The sequence below is a fragment of the Struthio camelus genome, chromosome 23 (genome assembly GCF_040807025.1).
Source record: "Struthio camelus isolate bStrCam1 chromosome 23, bStrCam1.hap1, whole genome shotgun sequence".
NCBI lineage: Eukaryota > Metazoa > Chordata > Aves > Struthioniformes > Struthionidae > Struthio > Struthio camelus.
The window spans coordinates 2,530,213-2,540,257 of record NC_090964.1 but is presented as its reverse complement, the minus strand read 5'-3'; the positions used below and the strand labels follow the sequence as shown (position 1 = coordinate 2,540,257).

The 10,045-nt window shown below is 48.0% G+C and overlaps 1 protein-coding gene across 3 annotated transcripts in view; it reads left to right on the top strand.

The window, feature by feature from the left end:
* Positions 1 to 886: 886 nt before the first annotated feature.
* The window catches only part of LUZP1 (leucine zipper protein 1), a 60,478-nt gene continuing 51,319 nt past the window's right edge, over positions 887 to 10,045 (top strand). Inside the window, exon 1 of one of the 3 annotated variants that reach the window (XM_068917627.1) lies at positions 887 to 1,022. The gene's annotated coding sequence lies outside the window, so the exon portion shown is untranslated. Of the gene's footprint in view, positions 1,023 to 8,233; positions 8,342 to 10,045 lie in introns of those variants that run through there. The other 2 variants (XM_068917626.1, XM_068917629.1) reach the window with 2 other exon arrangements.

Genomic DNA, 10,045 nt, shown 5'->3' with positions numbered 1-10,045 from the left:
ATTATAAATCCCTTGTATATCAAGGAGAGAGGGAGCGCCTGGAAAAGCATTGGCAATGCCACTTAGCCAACGGTCTCTTGAGAGCCCCAAAATGACAGTAAAGTATCTGAACTGACTGCACAGAGCCAACTGCAGAAGAAACAACCCAGGAACGCTGGCTGGAGGGCCCTTTCTTGGATGCACAATTAAATGTCCTTATGTCTGCAAACATACCGAGATCCACCTTAAAACCGGTTAAATGGTTTTTTTTTCAACACTTCTATTGAAAGAGTGCTTCAGTACATTGCTCTAACCTTGACTGATTTACATGATACCCATTTTCCACCTTGGTATACCACCGCTCCATAGCTGAGGCAGCTTGTCTCCACTCCAGGTGGAGTGGAGTCCCTCCCGGGGTACTTCGGAGGACAGTATTCTCTCAGCTTTTGTTTGGCACACAAAACAAGCCTACTCTCCGCAGCTCCGCGAAGCCCCGCGGCCTGCTCGGGGCGGGGGCGGGAAGCGATGCCCAAGCGCAGCGCGGTACCAGAGCCGAGCCGCTGCCGCGGAGACAGGCCCTGCGGCCGCCCGCGCCTCCTTCCCCCTAAAATGGCCGAAGTTGCCTCACCGCCTCCTCCTAACTTACGGCGGAGGCCGCGGGGCTGCCGGGCCGAGGCGCCTGCGGAGGGCGCCGCGGAGCCGCGCGCCCAGGCCCCGCGGGGCCATGTCGGGCCGCGTGGGGCCGGGCCGGGCCGGGCCGCCCCCGCCCGGCGGCGCCCCGCGCTCCCTGCTCCTCGCCCTTCCTCCAGCCCCGTCGCTTCCCCTCCCCCGCTTGACGTCAAGCCGCCAGCCCGGTGCTGGGTCCCCGCCTCTCATTGTCAGCCGCCCGGAGCCCGGAGCCGGAGCCGGAGCCCAGCGGGCTGCGGCTGCCCGAGTCGCGGCGCGGCTGCCGGCTGCCAGAGCCCGGGCTGCCCCGGCCCGTGCCTGCGCGGCCAGAGCGCGCCGCGGGCGGCGGGGACCGCGCGGCCGCTCCGGCTGCCCAGGTAGGTGGAGGTGGGCGCTGCGGGCGGGCTCGGCGCAGGGGCGGACCGGCAGGGGCCGCCGGGGGTGGCGGCGCGGCGGCGAGGGGCCGCGGGAGCGGCGTGGCGGGCGGGGGCGGCCGACGGGGCGCTGGCTGCCCCAGCCGCGGCCGCTGCGGAGCTCCGCGCCGCTGCCAGACTAATGGGGTGGGATGGAATTTGAGGCATTCGCTTTGTTTAAGTTGCCAGCAGACAGCCCTTCCGAGCGGCTCCTCACGGCGGCGGGAGCGGCGGCGGGCGGGCGCCCAGGGCCGGCCGCCGCGGGACCTGGAGCCGCGCGCGGCCGCGCCGCCGGGACCGGCTGGCTGCGGCGCGGGCCCCCGCGCCGGGCCTGCCCCGCCGGCAGCCCCGAGGGCTCCGCGCCGTTCCGGGGACCGGCCTGCACCCCGGCTCGGCTGCAGTCCCCCCCCGCGCCAGCGGGGCCGGGCGGGTCCCCGGGGCCGCCGCCCGCCTGCGAGCTCCAGCTCCTCGCAAGTTTTTCTGCGAAAATGCTCCCGCGCGCGGGGACTTCGCCCAGTTAAACGAAGCAACAAGTGGCGAATTCTGCGTCAGAAATAATGATTTTGCTCAGAATCGCCTTCAGGGCAGATTCGGGTTTTGCTCAAGTGACTCCGAGGAATTTTCCGAGTTACTAAAGCAAAACCATTTTTCCTAACAGTGGAGATGGAGTAGGGCTGAGGGCTGCCCAACCTGGCATGCGGCTCACACCCTGTGGCCCAGGTGCCCTGGGCCAGGAGACTGTGCGTTAGGGTTTGTTTGACTGGGGCCCTGCTGCTCCTGGGGGGCTCTGAGTGCTTTCTGCCCTTGGGAACATCTTGTAATCACTTTACTCAAGGAGAGGCAGCCCCTCTTCCCTGGGGCCAGCGTACTCAGCATCAGCCTGGAGAGCACGTAATCTTTTTGTCTTAAACTATTTTCAGAAATTCATTAACATTTTTCGAGATAAATGCCAATAAGTATGAAGTGCAACACTGAAGGTACAGAAGGTGTGATGTGCGTTTATTGAGTTCTCTTGGATATCTCCTCTTCTTACAGTTTTAGTTTAGCTGATCTTTTTGAGATTCCCAGACACTTCAGGCGTGCATCCCTGTGATTAAGCAGCAGCATATTTTTATTGCTGCAGCCATGTACTCCCTTTCCTGGTAGTTGTTTATCTATCTAAATTCCCTCCTCTTTCCCAGCTCACTCACCTTTACTGTATAATTAATAACGTTCTCCCTTTTGTGTATGAGTTTTTTGATGCCCTGCCTTTGTTAATCACTTTAGTCCTCTTTGCTCCCTTGTCTTGAGCACACTGATTTTTAACTTTGCAAAAACTCCTTTTCTTTCTCGGCATAAAATTTCTAAAGATACTGCGTTTGGCTTTGCCAGGGGTCCCGTGTGCTGGTATTTGAGTCAAATTCTTCTCGAAGCTTCTCTGAGGGAATAGAAGACCTTTGATGGTTGTCCATGGTGACTACACTTTGACTGCGAACTTGCATTTTTTTTTCTAATGCTACATTTGAACCCCTTAAACCAATTAAATCAAGTTAAAGTGACCAATCAGCACATTAGAGTTAGGCCCAGTAGGATTAGATTTTAATTGGTGGGTAAATGTTGTTAACATTGCCTGCAAAAATCGGTGAAAATAGTGCTGCTATTTGCAGCGTGAGATGATATTATTTCTTATGAACAGAGCAGCTGTCTAAGTAGTCTAGCCCTTCTCATAAATGGTACCGTGTAGTGAGGATAGTAAAAGGGAGTATTTTTACAGGACTGGAGTTGTCTCAGATGTTCAAACTTTGGAAAAAATGTAGTTACTTACCCTGTGTCTACAATCTTTTGGCTGAAATGTATGTTTCCTTGCCTACTAGATAGGGAAGAGAGAGAAAGTATTTGTCAGTACTTCTACTATATGTATCAATACAAAACCAACAGTAATTATACACTTTGATTAGTTAATAAAGCCCATGGCCAACTGACACATTTCAATGGATGTAATCTGTTCTGCAGTTATTTAACATCAGTGGTACTCACAGAAGCGTAATTTCTCCATTATGTTGGGGCTCTGCAGCAGCAAGGATGGCTGTGTTGGCTTCGCTGCTCAAACTCTTCACTGGACTGATTCTGCTTGTTCACATAGCAGAAAACAATCTGCTTTCTCTCCCTGAGTTCGTTTTCTGCCAAGTCAGTGAGTTGAATTGGCTCCCAGAAGGCTCCAAAAGACAGTGAGGGGCTGAGGTGCAGGAACGCTTTTGGTGGCGGGGAGCGTTGCCTGTGTCTCGGACTGTGCCCTTGGCTGCTGAGCCCAGTCGAGGGCACCGAGTCCTCTGTAACAGGATAGCTACTGGGAGGGGAGGAGACTTTTAGAAAGTTAGCTGTAAAATCCTGAGGGCTGAAGGAAATCAGGGTAAGGGGATAAAGAAGAACTGAATATTTTAAGAGTAGGCAGGTTAACTAACTCTGTAATGCCTGTATTCTTGTCTGAATGGCCCTTCAGCCTCAGCTTCCTCATAATCCTGTAAACGGTAAGATTTTTTTCACTCTTGTCAGGGCAATCTACTGGATTCTACTTTATAGGAAGCCAAAATAAGTTTTGGCAACGTAGTCTCTCTGCTAGCCCCTTTGGCTTTCTCTGTTCTCTGAGTTTGGCCAAATAGAGAGTGTGTTACTGAATACATTTGTTTAACATGAGTTAGCAAGTGTAGACAAAAATAGGTCTTATTACAAAAAGAGTAGTCTCAAATCTATTTATAACTAGAGGTAGTAATGTTTAAAAGCATGGTAATGCCTTTAGTCACAATGCAGGCTAAGTTATTTTGTTGTTTAAAATGGGTTGGTGAATAGAGTAACCTTATTGTACGTAGGCACTCTGAGATTGTGCTCATCCTCTGTGAAATCTTTTCTTCACCTAGGGCTGTGGTCAGTTAGGAAACATAATACATGTCTCGCTTCTTAGATTTTTTTTTCAAAAAGTGTGACTGGCATAACTGAGCCAAATCACAAAATGGGGCAAGTTTGGTACAAGCATTAATCTCATATTAAGCAAATAATCTTGTTTAGGAAGCCATTTGCTCGGAAAGAATCATAGGATGATGATGATTATAAGCAGTGGTATATTTTTCACTAAATAGTACCACGCAGGGCATAAAGCTTATAGGAACTGTTTAAAACACAGCATAGGAAAGGACGGTACTAGCTGTAGTAGTTATAGCTTTACTGATCATGTCTTTACAAGTCTAAGACCGTTATACATTCTTTCTCTTGGGTAATGTTTGGTCTGTGCGCCTCAAGTAGAAAGCACAAGTATCTTGAAATCCTTGGTGACAGGTGATGGGCAAGTGGTGCTTGCCAGTGCTTTGTGCATCGCCAGTGCTAATGGTCTGCCTCATCTTTCTGTACTGTCATTCCCTCTGCTTTGGGCAGACTGCATCTTTGGAGGGCTTTGATTCTTTTAATTTGACCTCCTCTTTTCTCAGTGGTCACCAAAGATGGCTTTCATCTCACCTGTCTAGCCTCAGCTGTTTGCCCAGGTTAGTAGAGGAAAGCAGACTTCTCTGTATGGTGATTCAGACCACCCACTGCAGACATTGTAGGCAGTCATGTCTGTCTAGATTTGGGGATTTAGAATTTAAATGGTGAAAGGTTCAGTTAGGTGGAAAACATACAAACCATTCACCATTGGCTGGAGTTAGGAACCTTCATAAATACCCTAATTGTGAAGAAGCACTGTGGGCATGCATTTCATTCAGGGTCAAAGGGATTTGTGTAGCTTCAGCAGCTCTGAAAATCAGAGCACTTATTGAGGTAATCAAATATGAATTATGCAGTTGGATTTTAGCCACCAAAATATGGCAATTGAGGCCTTCTTGTGTCTTTGTGTCTCTGACTTTGTCTTCATAGATTTTTGGCAGTGATGTTCCACTGCAAGGCCCTCATCTCGAAAGATAAGCTCTTGTAAGGCACAGTTCAGACCAGTATTCTTTAACCCTCGTAAGAGGTGGAGTAAGAGACAGGGGTGTGACAAACAGCATTACCTAAGTGCACTAGACTCTGCACGGGAGCGCATGCACTGTGGAGAAGCAGTTTCTGTTTCCGTCTCTGTAAAATAGACCTAAGCAACTTTTGATGCTTGCTTGCAATGGTTATATAGCAAATTTTACAGTTTCATTGCTGAAGGTTTGAGGTTCTCACAGAAACCCAGTTGTGGAGAGGGGAATGTACTGTTATCATAAAGGATTGAAAAGAGAGAGGGTGATTAGAAGATTTAAATCAGTTTTAATGTTATACTCAGCAATCAGCCTGCTGTGCAATCTCTTGCTATGAGGGACATGTGTCAGTAGTAGTGAGAGTTGGATGAGCATGTGATGATGGTGGAACCTGTTAGAATTCATACAAGCAGCCCCAGGAAAGAAATGGATTATTTATTTGCTTAGGAACAAGGTTGCCAAAATACATAGCTATTAAGCATAAAGAAACATCAGCTGATAAGTTTGTTTCTGTATGACATATCTGGCAGATCAGGGGCTGATGCTCACTGCTACAACTCTCAAACTTGGAGGATGATTTTTACATCATCTTGGGTTATAGTTCACAGAAATGCTAAATCAGCACAGATCAGTGCCGCTGCTAGAGGAAGTAGGTTTGCCCTTCCCTTGGCCCTGGTTGCTCATTCTTGCCCAGGTGCCCTCCCTACCATTTTAACCCAGAGTGCTTCCCAGGCCTAGTTTGCAGCATGGATGCTTTTGTTGGGCCAGGGGAGGGGAGTGAGAGGTAGAATGAGCAGCAAGGGGCAGGAGGAGATCGGGGCCATCTTAAAATTACTCTACAACTTCAATCTGAGGATCCGATCCAAAGTCAGTCAAGTCAGTTGTGCACCGATAGCATTCCCTGCTTGTATTGAGTATTGCCACTCGTGTGCCTCAGTTTACATGTCTGTACCACCATGTTGCTTTCATGATGGCTTTAGATGGTACACACTGCATTTGCAAAGCTCCTGCTCTCACAAAGTGATACTCAGGTTTGGGCAGCCAGTAGTGCAGGCTTCACGTTTAGAGTACTTTAGTGGAAAAGGTCATGTACTTATTAACTCCAAATGATTTTGGCCCAGTTTGTGAGACCTTCACTGAATTCAGCAAGTGTCAAATGTTTTACCTTTGCAAAGTATCTTCTGAGCTCTGTCATCTGGGATCTCCTCTACTCTATTGAACTTGCTTGGAATTGGGCTGGCAAAACTTTGAGTGCGCTTCCAGGACGTCTGGCAGTCTACCTCTGTAAGTAAATACTTGGTGTAAGCTGGAGACTTCTGTGTTACTGGTTCTTGGCCCATGGCAGCATAATGCCAGTGGTTCTGAGCTGCCTCTTCCCCTGAGCCACCTCGGCCCTTGGGGAATGGGGTATTCATAACACTGCTGAGCTCTGTGCCAAAGCTCGTATTCCCTTGGAGGCAGAAGCAGCCAGGCAGGCCTGGCTCCATGGGCAGATCCCACTTCTCACAGATGGGCTTCTCGGTGTGGCAGGATAAAAGGGATCTACATGGTGGAGATCAGACATTCCCTCACCTCCCCCTCGTGGTCTGCCCTGGTTCAGGGGAGGAATGTGTGGCGGTTTGGCCCCTTCCAGTCATGAAAGGGAAAGTGTAGGCTTTAACGATATTAGTCTGCACTGCATGTACTAGCCCCTGCACGTAAACATTTACGGTTCTGAATTTACTTAGCTAATTGGTTTTTAAGTCAGAGATTAAGTCATAATTTGACCTCCCATACAGCCCAGGCCATAGTATCAAACCTCACTTAGTATCAAATTAACCCATTAATTTAGCCATTTTTGAGGTTTGAAACTTTAAATTGCAAACTTGATGGTTTTATGGACTTTGGGGGGGAGGGGGAAATGTAAACAGGATTTTTTGCAGTGAAAACCCATGTTTCTTGGTTTGGTGTTATTTGTGATCACCTGGCTCAGAAACAGCGAGAGAGATGTTGTTCAGACATCTTACAAATGCCTTTGTGGTTAAGACCAAGCATGCATCTTTGAGTGTGCCCTGTGTATCTCTGAGAAGGCAGAGCAGCAGAAAGAGGACATTAGAACTGAGGCTTTCTCAGTCCTGGTATGAATTAGCTTCAGTGGTTAATGTTACAAAAGCCCATAAGCTTGAGGATCGTGTGTCCAGTGGTGCAGAAGGAAAGAAAAGTGTCTGCTTCTATGGGCAGGTGATGTGAGAGGGATGCCTGGCCTGTGTCACGGCATGATAATCATCCTGCCAGACAGGTGAGAAATGGATTTGCCAGGGCAGACCCCCTTGGCCACAAGACAGTGCCTTTCCCGCTCTGGGAACCCGTGGGCCACAGGTAGCAAGTCAAGCAATCGACGACTCGCGTCGATTCAGAGGATGTTGGGGTGGACGAGAGCAAAGCACACTGAGTTGTAAATGCAGGTGCTGCTGTAGGAAAGGGTGGAGTCAAGGCTAAAAGAGCAAGCACATTGCCATTGTGTGACATTGGCAGGTCTGTGTCAATACTTTTCGTATACATATTGCAGTCTTCTGATGTTTTAATGGACCTCTCTAAAGCAGTAGCTTCTTCCTAGATTGAGAATGTGCCTTTCTACATGACTAGTTAAAATGAATGTAAGCTCAAGCAACACTTTAGTTAAGAGAGCTCAGACCTATTTCTCTTTAACTTGAAAGTTTTACTTTTTGCATTTTCCTCTGTTACATTACGTAATCCAGACAGTTGCAGAAAGGTAAAACAGCTCAAGGCTGTGCACTGAGGGCTTCTCACAAGATAGCTCTCTGCTTCCTGGTGCTCTCAGCTCCGTCACATAGTGCTGCATGCAGCACAGCATTGTAGAGTTGGGAATAGCAGATTTTGCTGCAGTGCTGCATGTTTGTTAATGTATTGCAGCAGGAGCTGTCAGACTGTTTTCACATTTATTCTCCAAATTGCTTTTATTTAAATTGCTCTTATATGTGTTATCTGGATTTTAAAGTATGGCACCAGCTTGCGGCTTCCCCGTTGCGTTAGTCTGAAAAATCATAGGACACGTTTCCAAAGCGGAAAGGAGGCTGCAGAGGCTCAGAGCTTGAACTGATCATCTGATTTCACTGCAGCACTTTCAGCCGGCTTGTGTCTTTGAGGTGCTTCTGCCTCACGTGGGAGTGCAGTGGGTTACCTTAAAGGGAAAATCTGATGAAACTACTTCAAGAACTTGTTGTTACATGTGATATCTTAGTGGAATTTACCAGAATAGAAAGGAGATTCCTGACCTAGGATCTGGAGCAGACCTGAAAAACCTTAATTCCTCAGGTAGTGTGAATCATTTGGAAATATGACTATTTTTAATGAACAACAGTAATTCCTGTGTGATAATAAACAACTGTTAGTACTGCATTATGATGAGAAATTGAACAGAGAGCAGACAAGAAATCATAATGAAGCTTCTTGCCCTATTGTTTATATGACATCCTGTATATCTACTATTGGAGATTGTTTTTTAATTTTGTTAAAAGTGATTTAATGCCTTAACATTAAGGTATGCTATATAGCACGTAGGTGTTGATGTTTCTATGTGAGATTTGACTGTAAAATGTCATAAACTGTCTGCATCTGCTTTTAAATTCTCTGCATGTTGCATTCAAGTAGCTTTTTGCGCTGGGCAGAGCATACCAGTAAGAGGCACGGTTTGAAATAAGGCATCTTTTTGTCTGAGGAAATAAATTATCACAGAGGTACTGTGCAGGGGAGAGAGCACAAAGTGATCATTGGTGTTTTGGGAAGGCTACTAAACTGTGTATTTGTGAAGGTGAATGCGGGAGCAATGATATAAACTGCCGTGGGGGGGGGGGGGGGGAGAATCATTTTCCCACAGTAACTGAATGCTTAGCCTCCCCAAAGTATAGACAGCAAACCTGAGCTTCCTGACTCCTGATACCAGTGTATTAAATAAAAGTGAATGCAAGACTGGCTTTAAGCACAGGCAGAGTAAAATAGCAACCTGCTGGGTGTAGAAAAACAGTCATACCCTGTTGTCTGCGTTGGCTATTCCTAATTTTTTTTTGCTGTCACAAAGGGTGAGATGGCAGGTCCTCCCTGTGCCACCAGTGTGGCACCTTGAATACAGTACAACAGTCCTGGGGCCTAGGTCACTCTTCTGTGTCTCTCTTATAACAGAAACCTGCTCTGAAACCCTTCCTCATAGGACAGCTCCATTCAATTTTGCCTTCGTTGCTCACATTTTGGGCTGGTTGGCAGTGCAGGTCTCTCTTTTGAGAGATGTCTGCCCTGGGTGTCTCCAGGGACTTCTGCAACTGCCAGAGCTCCCCTGGTTGTGAGTGCTCAGCACAGTCCATGCCTTGGAGCCCAGTTGTGCTATGCTGCTGTATATGAGCTATGTGTGGTACAGCTGAAGTTAAGTCAGAGAAAGAGGATCCACTGTCTGACTAGTACTTTCTCATCTCAAAAATTCCTGTGGCTAGAGGCCGCCCCGTGCCCTTAGCCACATGCTGCTGCATGCTAATGCAGATTCTTCGAGCAGCTTCCGTGGAGTTGGTAGGATAGAAAGAGTACCTTCCTCTGCACAAAAAGGACTTGATGGGCAGCAAGTTGAACAGGAGTCAGCAAAGTTTCAGCAGTGTGGCAGTGAAGGCTGACTGCATGCTGGGCTTCATGAATAAGAGCACAGCCAAGCAGGTCAAGCAAGATGGTTATTCTCTCCTCGCTGGTGAGGTTGTGTCTGGAGTATTCTGTCCCAGGAATTCGGTGGAGTGGCCATTGAGATAGTTGGGGGCTGGAGCACATGGCAAGAGAGGCTGAGAGAAACTGAGCTTCCTGGAAAAGTAAGGTGAAGGGAGGATATAATTACAGTCTTTTGTTATCTAAAGGGGTGTTGTAGAGAAGATGAAGTCAAACTCTTCTCAAAGGTGCACAGTGAAAGGGTGAGAGGCAAGAGATGAAAGTTGCAATAGAGGAAATTCTGACTGGACATAAAAAAGATCTTCACTATGAGACTGG